Source organism: Alligator mississippiensis, chromosome 2, assembly GCF_030867095.1.
Source record: "Alligator mississippiensis isolate rAllMis1 chromosome 2, rAllMis1, whole genome shotgun sequence".
In the NCBI taxonomy this organism is placed as follows: Eukaryota; Metazoa; Chordata; order Crocodylia; family Alligatoridae; genus Alligator; species Alligator mississippiensis.
Genome location: NC_081825.1, coordinates 210931078 through 210946258, shown reverse-complemented (window position 1 = coordinate 210946258; position 15181 = coordinate 210931078). Strand labels below are relative to the sequence as shown.

Here is a 15181-nt window from a genome sequence, read left to right as displayed (position 1 = left end):
TAAACAAAGCAAAAGTAACAGGGTTCCTGCCAGATGTGCAGGTAAAAGTGCAATGAGATCTGTGACAATCCCCACGGTTGCACTTCCTGCCATGCCACACATGTATGGCAGGAGGTGTGATTGTGGGATCACTCATCAGATCTCATTGCACCTTATTGCTGATGCAGGGTGAGCCCAGGATCAGAAGCAAGCTCTCATGGCTGGAAGCCCCATCAGCTGCCAGGGCTCACAGTGTCGGGATGTCCCATGTGCTTGCTCTTCCAGCTGAAAGTCCTGTCTTGCCCCACGATCCAGCCATGGGGACACATGGGTTAAGTACAGACAATTAAAAAACCTGAGGCAGAATCAATTCTGTCTTTGCAAATTTGTCTAAGCTACGTAGATTGAGCCAGTAAGCAAGTGAACAAACATTCACTTCTGATTCCAGAAATGCAGCCATATGCCTGCAGTGGCCCAGGCCAGAAGCCAGGGGGCACTAAAGCAGGCAGCTTGGGCCAAGGCTAGCATACCACCCTGTGAGGCAGGGTTTGCTGGGGAGGTACAAAGCATCCTGGGATGCTGGGAGATTGTGAGTTAACTTGAATCTGGAGGGGATCTGGGGCAGAAGTTCAATAAACTGATTTAACCTAAATCATTTAAGTTTGGCACTACATCCATCCAGGCTTATTTTAAGCTGTTTCCAGCCATTTTGGAAGCAGTTTATGTACACTGTTTTGTTGTGTTTATGTGCACTGTTGTGTTACAGATTTGAAATGGATTCTGATCACTTATACTAGTATATGCATACTTTCTGTGCCTAGTCATGGTGTACATCCCCATGGCTGGAAGCCCAAGTCAGCTGCAGGCTCCCATGCTTGGGGGCACATGGTTGTCCCCATAGCTAGGACCCCCAGCTGCTGATTTGGGCTCCCAGCCATGGGGTGCATCTGGCCACATGGTTAGGTAATGGAGCAATGGGAGTCAGCCACAACATTACTACACATTTTTGGTAGAATAACTTAGTGGCTTATTCCTTGTTTTATCATGCCATTAATTGATTGAACATGTGGCTAGGTCACAACTTAGGACATGATTAACTAGTTAATCACATTTTAAGTGTAATACGTGGCACAGGCCTGGGATACATCCTTGACAAGCATAAGAAATTTAAAACACCTCTCTTTGGATAAACTTTGTATTGATATGTTGGATAAAGTCCAGGGAACAGTTATGCCTGTGCTCATTGCAACTCCATGGAAGTAATAAGCTTTAAGTCATAACAGTCCAGGAATGGACTCTCAAATTGCATCAATCCTTTACCCACTTTTGTTTTAAATTACTGTTTTTGTACTATTATGACTAAAGTACTTTCTTTTATGTACAGTGCCCATATAAGAGCAGAGTTACAATTGCCTATTTTACAGTCTATTTTAGAGGAGAGTGCTTGATACTATGATTTAAAATACTACAGGACAGACCAGGCAGATCTTGCTTTGTCTCCTCAGAAATAGTAATTGCTTTTTAGTTTATCTATCCTTATAAGTAGGGACCCTGGGTGACAGATACATTTGTAGCTTAAAAATCCACAACTTCGTGCTATCTCCATGGGTCAGCGATGGGAATGTTTGTGTTCTTTTGCAGACACATGGTGCTGTGACCAGTAACTGACCTGGCATGATTCCATTGCAATGAAATGTGTAGCTGTCTGTCACCTTAAATCAATTATTTGATCAGCCCTGGTAATTATTCTCCAAAACATCTATATAATTCCTTTAGGAGCTCATTGTATCATCCACTTAAAGCGGAATTAAATTTTTACTTCTTTTGAAATGGCAGTACATCATATTGTTCTTGCAATCTAAATGTGCGCTATGGGTTAAACTTATTTTGTGGTTGGCTAAGAAAGATAATTTTATCATGAAACCCTTTACTTCTTTCTTAGAATAATGTCATGGACAAAAGGTGTTTCTGAGTAAAGCTGTATTCTCAGTGTTTGTTTTATAAAAGAGAAAGAAAGAAAATGATAATACAAGTAACTGCTATTGTAGTTAAATAAAAGCTTAAGATATTATTGAATTGTGGTTTAAAGATTACACTTTTCAGAGACTATTACAGATTTTTATTTGCACACTGAAGATTCATTAGGCTTCTTTCACCATTGCAGCATTTAACCTCTTACAAGAATGTAGCTCCCATGGTAGTGGAGTTATATCAATACAAGTGTGGCGTAAAAGAGTGCTAAGCCAGGTCTTGATTTAATAAATGATGGAACCAAAATGGGTGTCACAAGCTTCAGTTCAGGTCTGCATCCAAAGATTATGGGACTGATTTTTTTTCCCTCTCATTTACTGTGGAGCAAATGGTCTAAGATAGTTTTGAATGACAGTATAATGACTTTCAGATTAAAAATCATATCGCTATATAATTTAAAAAATAGGTGTGTTGGTATCTCTGCACTGGAGCCTTAGCAGGATCTTAAAAGTTCCATGACATACAGAAAAGGTCAGTGTTCTGACAGTCCTCTCCTCTCCTCTCCTCTCCTCTCCTCTGCCCTGCCCTGCCCTGCCCTGCCCTGCCCTGCTTTTGTAGGTCTAATTTAAGGGTATCAAACTTGCCTGGCCACATGGGCATGATGGATGGTGCGGGCCCACTCCATGGGCTGGATAAATGGTACAGAGCTGGCCCTGAGGACTGGGTCAGGCCCATATAAACTCCACCTCCCCACTTGCATGCTGGATTGAGTGCCCTCGATACCTGTTCTGACTGGATCAGGATGTAAGCTGGACCTGGTGCCCTCTCTGGCCAGATTGGGACATAAGAGGTACACAGAACCTGCTCCAGCCAGTCCAGAGCAGACCCTGGACCAGCTGGAGTGGACTCTGTATGTGGCTTACATCCTGGACCAGCCAGAGAGGGTGCTGCATATGATTCGTATCCTGATTCAGGCAGATCCAGTGCCTTGGGCATTGGATCCAACATAAAGGTGGAGGGGCCCAGACTGACATTAGGGGCTTGATGGATGTGCTCTATCTGGATGATCCAGATGCAGCCCTCAGCCCATATCTTTAACACTCTTGGTTTAATTAATTACTCCTCTACATTGAAGTTGATGCAGCCAAAATGGTGAAACAACATGTAGATGAACCCCACTATGTGTTCCTACTCATGTTTCTTCATTTGCTTTTCCTGTTGGGGTACTCCATCCTTGTCCTGCTGGTAACAAGGCTGGTGCAGGAGAGTGCTGGGAAAAAGTGAATATGACTTGTGTCTCCCCGGGCAGCTGGGAGACAACTTTTTATCTTGCTGCATGTCCAGGCAGCCCTGTGGACTACTCTGACTTGCACTAAGGCTGAAATAGCTTTAAAGAGTTAACCACTTTCTCTTTCACTCCTTAAATACTTCTTAGCCTGTTACAATATCCCGTTTGCTCCCATAACTTCCTGATATAGAATGTCATTATGAGGGATTTCCTGTACTTTGTGCAAAGTAACATTAGAAGACCCCCTTTTCCTAAGCTAAACTGGTAAAGGTAAAATGTAAAGATGTCCCATTTACAGGCCATTGAGGCCTATTGGGGCAGTGAAGTAAGACTCTACTGTTTCTTTAACCTTGGCACAAGAGAGAAATTGTATGGTCAGCGCTGTGCTGCTTCTTATGCCATGAAACAGTGACCAGGAAGAACAGCTACAGATCAGCATAAGTTTGAAATCCCTGGGACTTCCTAACGCTTCTTCCAAACTCTTCATTGGAGCTCAACAGAGTTATTTTTAGAGACACATACCTGCTCTGAAGTTGCTTTGTATGAGTTTCCCTTGCAATGAAATTCTACATCAGGAATTGGGCCATTACCTCCTCTACTACCTTCACATCCTGTCAGTACACTCAGAACAACCTTCAAATTAGTGTACAGTAGGCAACTGCCTACTTTTCCTTCATGTCTTGTTCTAAAACATACTCTGTGCTATAAAACTAGAGGCATACATACCACTTCCAGGTAGTTTTGTGAATTGCCAGTTTGTGACTTTGGTCTTGAAAGTCTTTAGGACTAAGGTGTTTATCCTTTGCTTTTTATTTAGAATAGATAACATGATGTGAGACTCCCTGGCTACCAGCCATAGGTGACTTTGTAGGGGGGAGGCAGGGGGGCACATGCCCCCCCTGAGATTGGCTTCTGTGGGTGGTCACCGCTTGTCACCTGTTTCCCCCACCCTGCCTTGCCACTGGCATCTGCATGTGGTCCCTGCTCGCTGCCAATACTGCCACTGACAAATGGTCCCCCCCCCACCCCCCCCAAGTCTCGGGAGGCACCAGTCGTTCATGCTACCAGCAAATTTATAATTAATTCATAGTGTATTTAACTTTGACCAGATATGCTCCTTACTGTTCTGTATCTGAGAAAGAACTGAATATACCAGTATTACTATACAGTCATTCTTCAATCTCACAATCATTCTTCCACCTCTCTCTCTCTCTCTCTCCACTACTGAAAACAAATTCACAGAAAATTGATCGACTCCACACAATGTAAGTACACAGCTTGATGATAAAGTTGTTATTAAGTTGATTGGCACTAACTCTAAAAGCCCATTTACTAACGTGTTGTCTTCTCCACAGACGTGGAGAGAACAAGAATGTGGTATTTTGCCCTTCAATTAAACTTTCCACTAGGCAATTCAGAAAAATTGACTACATATCAATTAAAGCAGCTGTCCTGTAAAAGAATTATGTGCACACAATAAATTTGTACATCATAACTGGAGAACAATTCAATTGTAAACATAATAAATATATTTCAACATTTAAATGTGGTTGGAGTTGTACCCCAGCAGAAATAAATGTTGAGAACAAGAGTTACCATTTTAAATTTGCCATCCAAGGACAGTTACTGTAATGTGATGTGTGAGTCATGCTTGCTGCTTCCTAAGCATAAACGATAAATGTGGAACTGTGTTTTAGATACTGCATAATAGAATCAGTTCAGACCTTCAGCTGGGATCTATTAATTTACTCCAGTTGAGGATCTGGCCTTTTAGCTGCAAATGCAGCCTTGTTTGTGAGTCTTGTGTCTGTGCCAGTTCAATTTACACTTTCCTCATTTTACTCCCAAATCATTTTGTGGGACTTCAATCTTATGTTAAGCTGTAACTGTTCTGCCTCTTCATGGTCACTGTTTCATGCACTTTTTTCACAGAAACATTAGAAGATTCCCTTTTTCATAAACTAAACTTTCAAAAGAGGTTTTTTTTTGTTTTGTTTTTTTGTTTTGTTTTGTTTTTTATCCAGAGACAGTAACTTGGGCTAGCATTTAAACTACACAGATCCAGACTGACATCCTGGTGCCTATTTGTCACTCCTCTTTCCTATAACCCATGCTCTTCCTCCAAGTTCCATGCCAGTTGCTATGATCCCAAAACATGAACGTGTGTGTAATATAATCATTGCCATACAGACCTTTTCCCCCCTTCCTTGGGCATACATACTTCCCTAACTCCTCCCTTTCTCATTCATATTTATCCAATAGCAGGCATAAGTCAACTTCTATTTTAACTTATAGGTGAAAAGGAGAAAAAAAAAGGAAGTAGCAAATCTTCTGCTTTGTGCTGGATGTAATGTTGTTCAGCGTGCTTTGTTTTCCTCATCCTATGCCATTTCCTACTGGCTGAAATAATTCTTGCGAAGTAGACCAGACACTCAGTATAAATTGTTGTTCTACTTATTTTTACCTTCTGTTTGTGGATAACAATATATTTGTAAACCAACTTAACCTGTAAAAATGAAGACGATTAGACACTTCAGGTTTATCCAGCATTCTGATTTTCATGCTCTCCATCTAGTGATGGGAAAGGTTCTCTCCAGTATAAGGTCTAAAGAACCCCAGGGCAAGATACCCTAGGGCTAGGTTTGCTCTGACAATATTATGACTACTGTCAAAACTCTTCATGGATGTTATCATTGGATCATAGGAATGTACGGCTGGAAGGGACCTTACAAGGTTATCTGGTTCAGCCCTATGCTTAAAACAGACTAAACCCAGTCATTCCAGACTAAATCCAGACCCAGCCAACTGTCTGTCTAACCTGCTCTTGAAAACTTCCAAGGATGAAGATTCCCTGATTTCTCTAGATATCCTGTTCCAATGTTTGACCACCCCAATAGTAAAAAAAAAAAAAAAAAAAAAAAAAAAAAAAAAAAAAAGTTGTCCTAATTAACAGCTTCAATTTCTTCTTCTGCAGCTTGAGGCCATTGCTCCTAAGCTATTGCTCTGTCCCTTATGACCACAGAGAAAAGCCCATCTCCATCCTGTCTATAATCGCCCTTCAAGTATTTTAAGACTGTTATCAAATCTCTCCTTAGTCTCCTCTTCTCCAGACTAAATAACCTTAATTCTTTCACTCTTCCCTTGTAAGTGTTCTCTCTTGATCCCTAATCTTTGTTGTTCTGCACTGGGTTCTTTCCAAACTATCCACATCCTTCTTGCAGTGTGGGGCTCAAACTGGACACAGTACCCCAGGTGTGGCCTCACCAGTGCTGAATAGACTGCTGTTACTGGCACCAATTATTTTGCAATTAGTCTGAGCCCAAGTATATTAGATCATGGGGCTGAAGGATGTTATGTACTTACGTACATATGAATTCAAGTGATATTCAGTTAATCAATATTTGTTACAATATAAGCAGCTGGGGGAAAAAATTGAACCTGCTTTATGTGATGCAATTAAGCAAATTATGAGCTTTTCCAGCATGCATATAACTGGAAGGTGCATGAGATAAGGCTATTATTTTAAAGAATGAACAACTTCTGCTCTGTTTGTTTTAGTGTTGTACATTTGTATCTGTTGGTTATTATTTGAGTTTCCTCATCTATTTTGATGCCCATATTGTTGTTGATGACATGTTAATTCTCTATCTGGTGTAATTGTAATTGTTCATGTGCTTGCACCTTGAAAAACAGAAAACTACAACCTGCTGTTTCAATTGCCAATGTCAAATTGTGTTGCCATGTAAGAATTGAAATCATGAGAGATCCCTTAGCAACATAGGAACATGTATTGTTGTAGGGGGGTAGTGAAATTTAGATATGTGGCTGAGTATTTGAAGGAAAATAGGAAGGATGGGGTAATATGTATAGAGGAGGAAAAACTATTTCTGAAAACAAGGTTGTAAGCATGTTTTTAATTGTTACATGAGGTAAATCTGAACCTTGCTAAATCAAACTTAAATAATAGGGTTGTAAAGAATTGTGGTGCATTTATCCTTGCTTTCAAGACTGGTATTTTATATATGCAGTTCCAGAGGGCAGGAAATGGCATTAAAAATAAGCAGAATCTTTACATTTGGAGAATTCTGACAGGTGGGTATGAGAGATTTGCTTAGATGCTGTGTGAAAAAAGGAAGTGATGCAGAAAAAGTTACTTGCAGAAATACATCTGTCGCCATGCAGTAGAATTATTATTGCTAGCAGAGAAGAAATGCATCAGCACTTGCAGAAAAACTGATAAAGTCGCCAAAATAGAGAAAAGCATTGCTGGAAGGAAATTTAGAGATCTGGGAACAAGGGACTCACGTAAATGTAAGAATAGCAGCCACTGTATTGCATTTCCTTTGAAACTGCCTAACTGTAAAATATATTTGGATGCTTTTTCAGGGAGATTTTGAAGGGCAGGAGAGATTAGTCCTTTTTGTGAATTTTACTCCTTGCATGTCAGGGGACCTACATGGGTAAAGTGGGAAGGTCAGCTGGGACATGTCTAATCCTGTACCTACTGATAAAATTCCCCATGAAAATATAATCCAAGGAAGGGGAAAAGGCTGAATCATTGAAGGCAAGCAGGCACTGCCAATGTCCTGTCACTGTAATGACTAGTTAACAGATGGCCAGAGGAAGGTGAAAACCTTCATACCTCACAATACAGAGGAAGGTGAAAACCTTCTATGTCCTTACCAGTTCTGTTACAGGGAAAACATTCCTTTCACCTGAATTTGGTGATTGGTGCACTTTCAGTTTCTTTTTTGGGGGAGGAACTGGAATGCAAGACGTGAAGAAAAAGCGCAAGGTGCAGATGGTTCCTGCATACTCTGGGATAGCTAAAGGTTAGGGATAGACCTGTAACAACTTCTTCATGAAAGTAAACTCTGCCCAATTGCTCTGTTAGGTAAGAAAGGTATTTTATAAGGGGTTCCTTGCCATCCTCTGAACATTTTTCTCATGGAAGGGGTGACCTGACCCTGTTCTTAATTTTCCAGTTTTTGTTTTCTTAAGTCTTTTTTACTGAAGTGGCCAGATGAATCATAGAAGTAGAAGATGTATTGGCTTTAGACATGAAAACCTTCATGCAAGTGCTTCAGAATGAAAGTTGTCTGTTGGGTTCCTACAACAGAAGTCAGAATGTATAGCATTTGTTGCAACTGGGGAGAAATCAGAATTTTGACAGACTTTCATAATCATATACCATCACATAAGGTAATTCAAACACAGAGAAAGTTTATCAGATGGTACTTTGTTGATGATACTTATTTGATGATATCAAACATAGAGGAAAGTATTTCAAAAGGCATCTTTCATTGATTTTCCAATTTCCTAGCACTATCTCCTTACTACCTCCCCATCCTCAATGATACCGCAGGTCCATTCATAAGAGGAGGGCAGGATAGGCCTCTTCTCTGGATAATCATAGATTTCATAGACATTAGGGCTGGAAGGAACCTCGGAACATCATTGAGTCCAGCCCCCCACTGGAAGGGCAGGAAGTCTGCTGGGGTCATAAGATCCCAGCAAGATAAGCATCCAATTTACTCTTGAAGGTGCTCAATGTAGGTGCTTGAACCACCTCCAGTGGTAGGCTATTCCAGACCTTGGGGGCTTGGATAGTAAAGAAATTCTTCCTTATGTCCAGCCTGAAATGGTCTTGCAGTAGTTTATAACCATTCAACCTCATCATCCCTTGAGGGGCTCTGGTGAACAAATGTTCCCCCAGATACTGATGGTCGCCCCTGATAAACTTATAGGTGGCCATCAGATCACCCATGAGCCTGCGCTTTTCCAGGCTAAAGAGCCCCATAGCTCTCAGACTGTCGTTGTAAGGTCTGTTTTCCTTACCTCTGATCATGCGTGTGGCTCTTCTCTGGACTCTCTCAAGCTTCTCCACATCCTTTTTGAATTGTGGAGCCCAAAACTGGATGCAGTACTCCAGCTGTGGCCTCACCAAGGCCGAATACAACAGGAGAATAATGTCCCAGGATTTGCTTGAGAAGCATCTATGGATGCAAGCCAGTGTTTTGGTTCGCTTTACTAGCCGCAGCCTCGCATTGAAGGCTTATGTTCATCTTGTGGTCAATGATGACCCCCAAGTTTTTCTTCCATAGTACTAGCCAGCGTAGCACTGCCGAGCCTATAAGGATGTGGCAGGCTTTTCCTCCCAAGGTGGAGAACCTTGCATTTTTCAGTGTTAAACACCATCATGTTCTCACGCACCCATTTTGCTGAGCCTGTCAAGGCCAGCCTGGATCACCCTCCTGTCTTCAGGTAAGGATGCTTTGCCCCAAAGTTTGGTGTCATCGGTGAACTGGCCAGTCCGCTTCTGACTTCAATGTCCATATCATTAATGAAGATGTTGAACAATATGGGTCCACAGACAGAGCCTTGAGGGACCCCACTGGTCACAGGGCACCATGATGATTGACTTCCATCAATTACCACCCTCTGGGTCAGACCACGGAGGCAATTTCCCAGCCAGCAGATTGTGGTGGACCCAAGGGCACAGTTGGCCAGTTTTGCCAAGAGGTGATCATGGGATACCAGAAAGAAGGCTTTTTTGAAATCAAGATATATGACATCAATCTCTTCTCCCTTGTCCAGGTGATAGGTCACCTGGTCATAAAAGGAAATGAGATTGGTCAAGCAAGACCTACCCGCAACAAACCCATGCTGACTATCCCTCAGGATGTTGGCATCAGCCAGTCCATTAAGGATGGCCTCTTTAATAAACTTTTCTAAGATCTTCCCCAGGATAGAAGTCAGACTGATGGGCCTATAGTTTGCCAGATCCACTTTCCTCCCTTTCTTGAAGATAGGCACCACATTGGCCTTCTTCCAGTCTTCGGGAACTACACCAGAGCACTAGAAGTTCTCAAAGATCCATGCCAGAGGCTGGGCTATGATGTTTGCCAGCACCTTGAGTACCCTGGGGTGTAGATTGTCAGGGCCAGCTGACTTGAAGGTATCCAGCCTCTCAAGGTATTCCCTTATGAGGTCAGCATTGATGGAGGGCGAGGGATCTCCCTCACCTGGACCTCCCTGTCCCATAGTGGGCATGGGCGTCTCATGGGACTGATGAAAGAATGATGCAAAGTACCCATTTAATAGGTTGGCTTTTTCTTGGGCATCAGTTGTCAGTTGTCCCATCTGGTTCAGCAGGGGTCCAATGCTGCCTTTGCTTTTCCTCCAGCTCCCCACATATCTGAAAAAGGACTTTTTATTGTCCTTGATGCTTGAAGCTAGTTGGAGTTCAGTTGCAGCCTTTGTTTTCCTAGTTTGCTCCCTGCAGGACCAGACCAGTGCAGAATATTCCTCCTTGGAGGTGAATTCCATCCTCCATCCTTTGTAGGACTTTCTTTTTAGCCTCAGGAGGTCTGCTAGATCCCTGGAGAACTGTGCCCTCTTGCTGTCTTTCCTCTGAGATGGAATAATCTGTCATTTTCATCTGTCTCCAAAATATTCAAATTAAAGTTAATTAATCTTTTTAATGAAGTCTTGAAGAACTGGCTGAGGAGTCTGTGGCTTCAGAGCTACATTAGAATTATACTTGGAGAGTGCTGGAGACATATTGCGGAGATGCAGAGCCAGCATGGAGGTACAAGGAGAACAGTGCTGTTTGGAGGCTGGTTCTTCTTGAGGAAATCCATGTTCCATCTTGGGAGAGAAGAAAATGAATGAAACCTCATCAAGGAGGATCACAAATATCCTTCTCTACTCTCTTGCCTGGGTTTTCAGTGGGAATGTGTAAATGACTATCTTTGTTAGGTAACATAAAGAATGGCTTTTCTCTATCTTTTTGACAACAGCTGCTGATATCACTAACTGAATGCTGTTTGTAAAATATATTGATGGAATGGACCCAGGTTCCCTGCTGTATACATAATAAGCAGCACTCCATGAGTGACTAATCCCATTTTTTCTACTACTTGCACTCTCGCAGAGCAGGTAAATGCCATCTCATGTCACCACCTGTACTTTCCATGTTTGTCCCCAGGAATACTGTCTGTGTCTGTATCTATAATACAGAAAGTTAGCATCCTTCTGTTTCCTGATTTCTCTGAGATCTAGTAGAAGACACTCAAGGATTTGCCTAATGGGGCAAACAGACTTTATTATATCTATTATAATATAAAAAATTTAAAAAACCCAAAAAACATTTTTTTTCCATTCTCTACCATAATCTAGGAATTCTCAACTACAATATCCTTCCTTCTGCTCAGAGAACTACTAATGCCAGTATAGGAGTCAGTCATTTGTAGGATTGAGTTCTTGGCTTCCTCTAAGTTAAAAAAAGGCTTAAGGAAGTTAAATTCAGTGACCTATCACTCCTCACTCCTTCCTGTTCAAGCAAAGTTACAGTTCCTCTTTTGTGCTTTTGGATCCAGGTAACTTTGCTCTTCACTTACTGAGTTAAAATTTGTTTTATAATTTTGGGCATAGATAAATATTAGGTTCATATCAGTTTAGGTATAGATATTAGTTTAGGTAATGAAAGTGTCATACAATTTGACACACTGTGCAATGTTGCTCAAATGTCCAAGGGATTTTCAAGATTGGAGGAGCAGGATTTTTTATAGATAAGGAATGATTTGTGTTAGCAGAAGTGTATGTGTACATACATACTTGTACTGTTCCTGTCAACAGTATGCCAGACTCCAGACTGATTTCATCTATCAAGTCTAAGAAGAGCACATGCATTCCAAACAAATCCCGAGCAATTGCCTACAATTTTTTTTTTATTTTTTTTTTTTTTTTTACTATTCTGATAGGGTGTGAGCTTAGCTCTGAGATGGCCACTTAGAGAAAGAAGTCATAAAACTGGTTTACTCTAGTGTGCGGGAAATGCTGAAGTGGCATAGAGATGATGGAGGTAGTCATTGCAACTTCCACATGGGACTGGGACTTTCAGGAAACATGTTGAAGTGATGTGGCTAGTAATTTTTCTGTGTTCTGTCAATGTCTAGCAATTTTACAGCATTTCTAATTTATGTCAGATGATGAAAGGGATTTTTTTTTAAAGGCGCAAATGATTGTGGGCCATTTAGTTCCCATTGCTTTTCAATGGCAATTGACCACTAACTGCTTTTGAGAAGTTCCTTCAAAGCACATATTTCTAGTCCTAAATCCATTATTGGACTTTCCTAAGGTGCAGTCCTAGTTCACCTGAATTAATCTGTTTTGCCGTTGCCTCTAAAGGAAGAACAGAAATGTATTTGACACTTTGCTTTTCAATATGTTACTGAAAGACTTAATTGAAGCTAATGTAAATTGAGGATGCTCAGCAGAGAGCAGGACTGGGCCATAACTTTCCCAGTAATTATAGTAGAATAATAATAAAGTATTGGTCACTTGCAAGGTAAACAGGAAAGGAGAGAGAAGAGTGGGGGAAGGCGGTAGCTTGTGGGGGGAAGTGTTTTGATTCGAGTTAATAGCTCAGGTGATGTGTACTCATGAAAATTCTAATTATGTGATGATAAGAACATTTTTACTATAAAACTACAGTATTAATGTAAGTATTGGCTATTATTAAAAGGACTATTTCAGGTGGTATCTAATTAAACTTGATTATACCAATTGGAGTAAAGAATTGGAATACATATAAAGAATGCAAGTTATCACTTTTTTCCCCATAGTAAGCACCAGAACATTAGCAGTTATTAGGTTAAAACAATATTGATATTAAAACAAGTTTCTGAAATACATTTTTAGCATAAATGTCAGTTCATTTTGAATGCACGTGAGTGTACTCAATTCATTGTTTCTCTGGTTTGCAGTTCTTATTGTGGGGCTATGATGTTTAGCTTTCTAACAAGTAACCAGACATTTTGTTTTATTGAAAAGAAATAGTTAGGAAATACATGTTTAATAACCTGGTTCCAGTAAAGCTGCTTACAGTGAGACAGCAGCTGCTTTACATTTCAAAACAGATGTCTTCTTTCTTGTACTTGCCACCTTTTTCCTTTTGGAGATGACACTTCTCTTTGGAGTAGCAATAAGAAATGGACATATGGAGGCATATTGTGATATACAGTCTGGTATAAAATGAAAGGTAGAAGGGACTAGAGTCTACCTTTCCTTTTAAGCAATCACCAACATTTTGATGATTGTTTAGTCTACTTTTATAATCACCAGTTTTAAACCACTGAAATATAGAATTATTTTTGTTTAAAGTGACTGGTGTTTTTACAAGATGGCTACATGTGTTAAGTAACCATTTCCCATTGATGTTCAAAATCAGTTGAGCCCTCAGGATCCTATGAAAACCTAGTCAATGTTCAAAACAAAAGAAACATGAATAGCACAGTTAAAGTTCAGTTATTAGGCAGCAAAGGAATTATTTGCCAGTAATATGACAGTGGCTGATATTTTAGATTCAACGTATAATCTACAGCACAACAATTGCATTCTACTAAAGAGAATGACATAGTGATGAAAAGCACACAATCATTTTTACTTATCCAAGATTTGGATAAATGTTGGTAATATGTAGATTGTGGTTTGCACAATGTCAAATTTAGGTGTAGAGGTTTGTAGTTCACAGTGCTTTTTTTTTTTTTTTTTTTTTTTTTTTTTTTTTTTTTTTTTAATTTAGGCTAGGTGCAAACATTCAAAAAGCCCAAGGCAGAATTGACCAAACTTCCATGGTTTCTCTAAACTGTGTAGACTGGGCTTCCCCACTTCTTTGCTGTCAGCAGTAGTGGGGGGGGGGATGGCAAGCTGAGGCCCTGCCCCTGTGCCAGCCACCCCCCAGCCAGCATAGCAGGGGGGGCATACATAGTGAGGGCTTCCCCCTCTTCCTCACTGCCTGGCCCAGCATGGCTTCTCTCTCCAGTGTCACCACGTCTCCTCCCACACCATCCATCAGCAATGGGGGGACAGAAAAGGAGGCAGGGCTGGGAAGAAAAGCTGTGCTGGATGGGGCAGTGCAGAAAGGGAAGCCTCTGCTGTGTTCCCCTCCCCAGCTGTGCTGGCTGAGGGTGGTCTGGAGCAGAGGCCTCCACTTTTCCTCCCTCTTCTCCCCCACTGATAGCTGGTAGGGGAGCAGGACTGCAGAGGGAAACCATGCTGGGGCAGGCATACATATATCAAGAGCAAGTCATACCTGAGCAAACTGATTCCTTCTATAAAGAAGTGACAGGCTCTGTTAATGGGGGAGACCAGTGCATGCAATACAGCTTTTAACTGTAGCTCAATGGAAAGCCCCTGCCACTTGCCCCTCTCCCTCCCAGCTGTGCTGGGAGGGGGCGGTGAGACACATGTAGGGCTTCCACACTCCCTGCTCCCCAGGTTTTATGTCAGTTTCCCTTTACTTACACTGGTTTATGTGTAATTTCTGTACTTACCCTATTGTCCAAATCTACCCTTCTTGTTAAGTGAATGTGCTTGATGGCTAGGCAATTCAGTATTTCACTGAAAAGGAGATACAGAATATATGAACAAATTCTGTATAACAGAAAATATATGAAGATTGCCACAAGGAATTTTGCCACAGTATATAAGTGAGAGATTGAAATATTAAATAATAATGGTGTTTATGAGAGATTGGAAAAGAAAGGGAGAAATCTGTAATAAATATTTCTATCTGTTTAATCTTACATTTATTACAGATAATCTGTTCATAATTTTAAAATTAGGCATTGCAATACATCTTTCTTCTAGTTTCTTTTTTATAAACCCCATTGTGAAATATTTATATTATTGTTTAAGGAACTGAATATTCTGAAATAATGAAAGTTTCTTTTGTTACCATCCTTAGGGCTTCATAAATGGGTTCTCTTCTACTATGCAATCTTGAAGAGTCCTTCTAAAACAATATTATACTACACTGCAAAGAGGAAAAATCCTGAAAGAACACTAATCTATAATGTTCCGTGATTTACTGTGTTAATCTGTATTTCATAAAACAGATTAAACATCTCATGTAACAGACCCCTGTACACAACCAAA

General features: G+C 40.8%; 1 protein-coding gene across 8 annotated transcripts in view; it reads left to right on the top strand.

Annotated features, from left to right (window-relative positions):
• Positions 1-15181, top strand: part of LUZP2 (leucine zipper protein 2) — a 433570-nt gene that overhangs the window by 22267 nt on the left and 396122 nt on the right. The gene's annotated exons all lie outside the window — the stretch shown is intronic.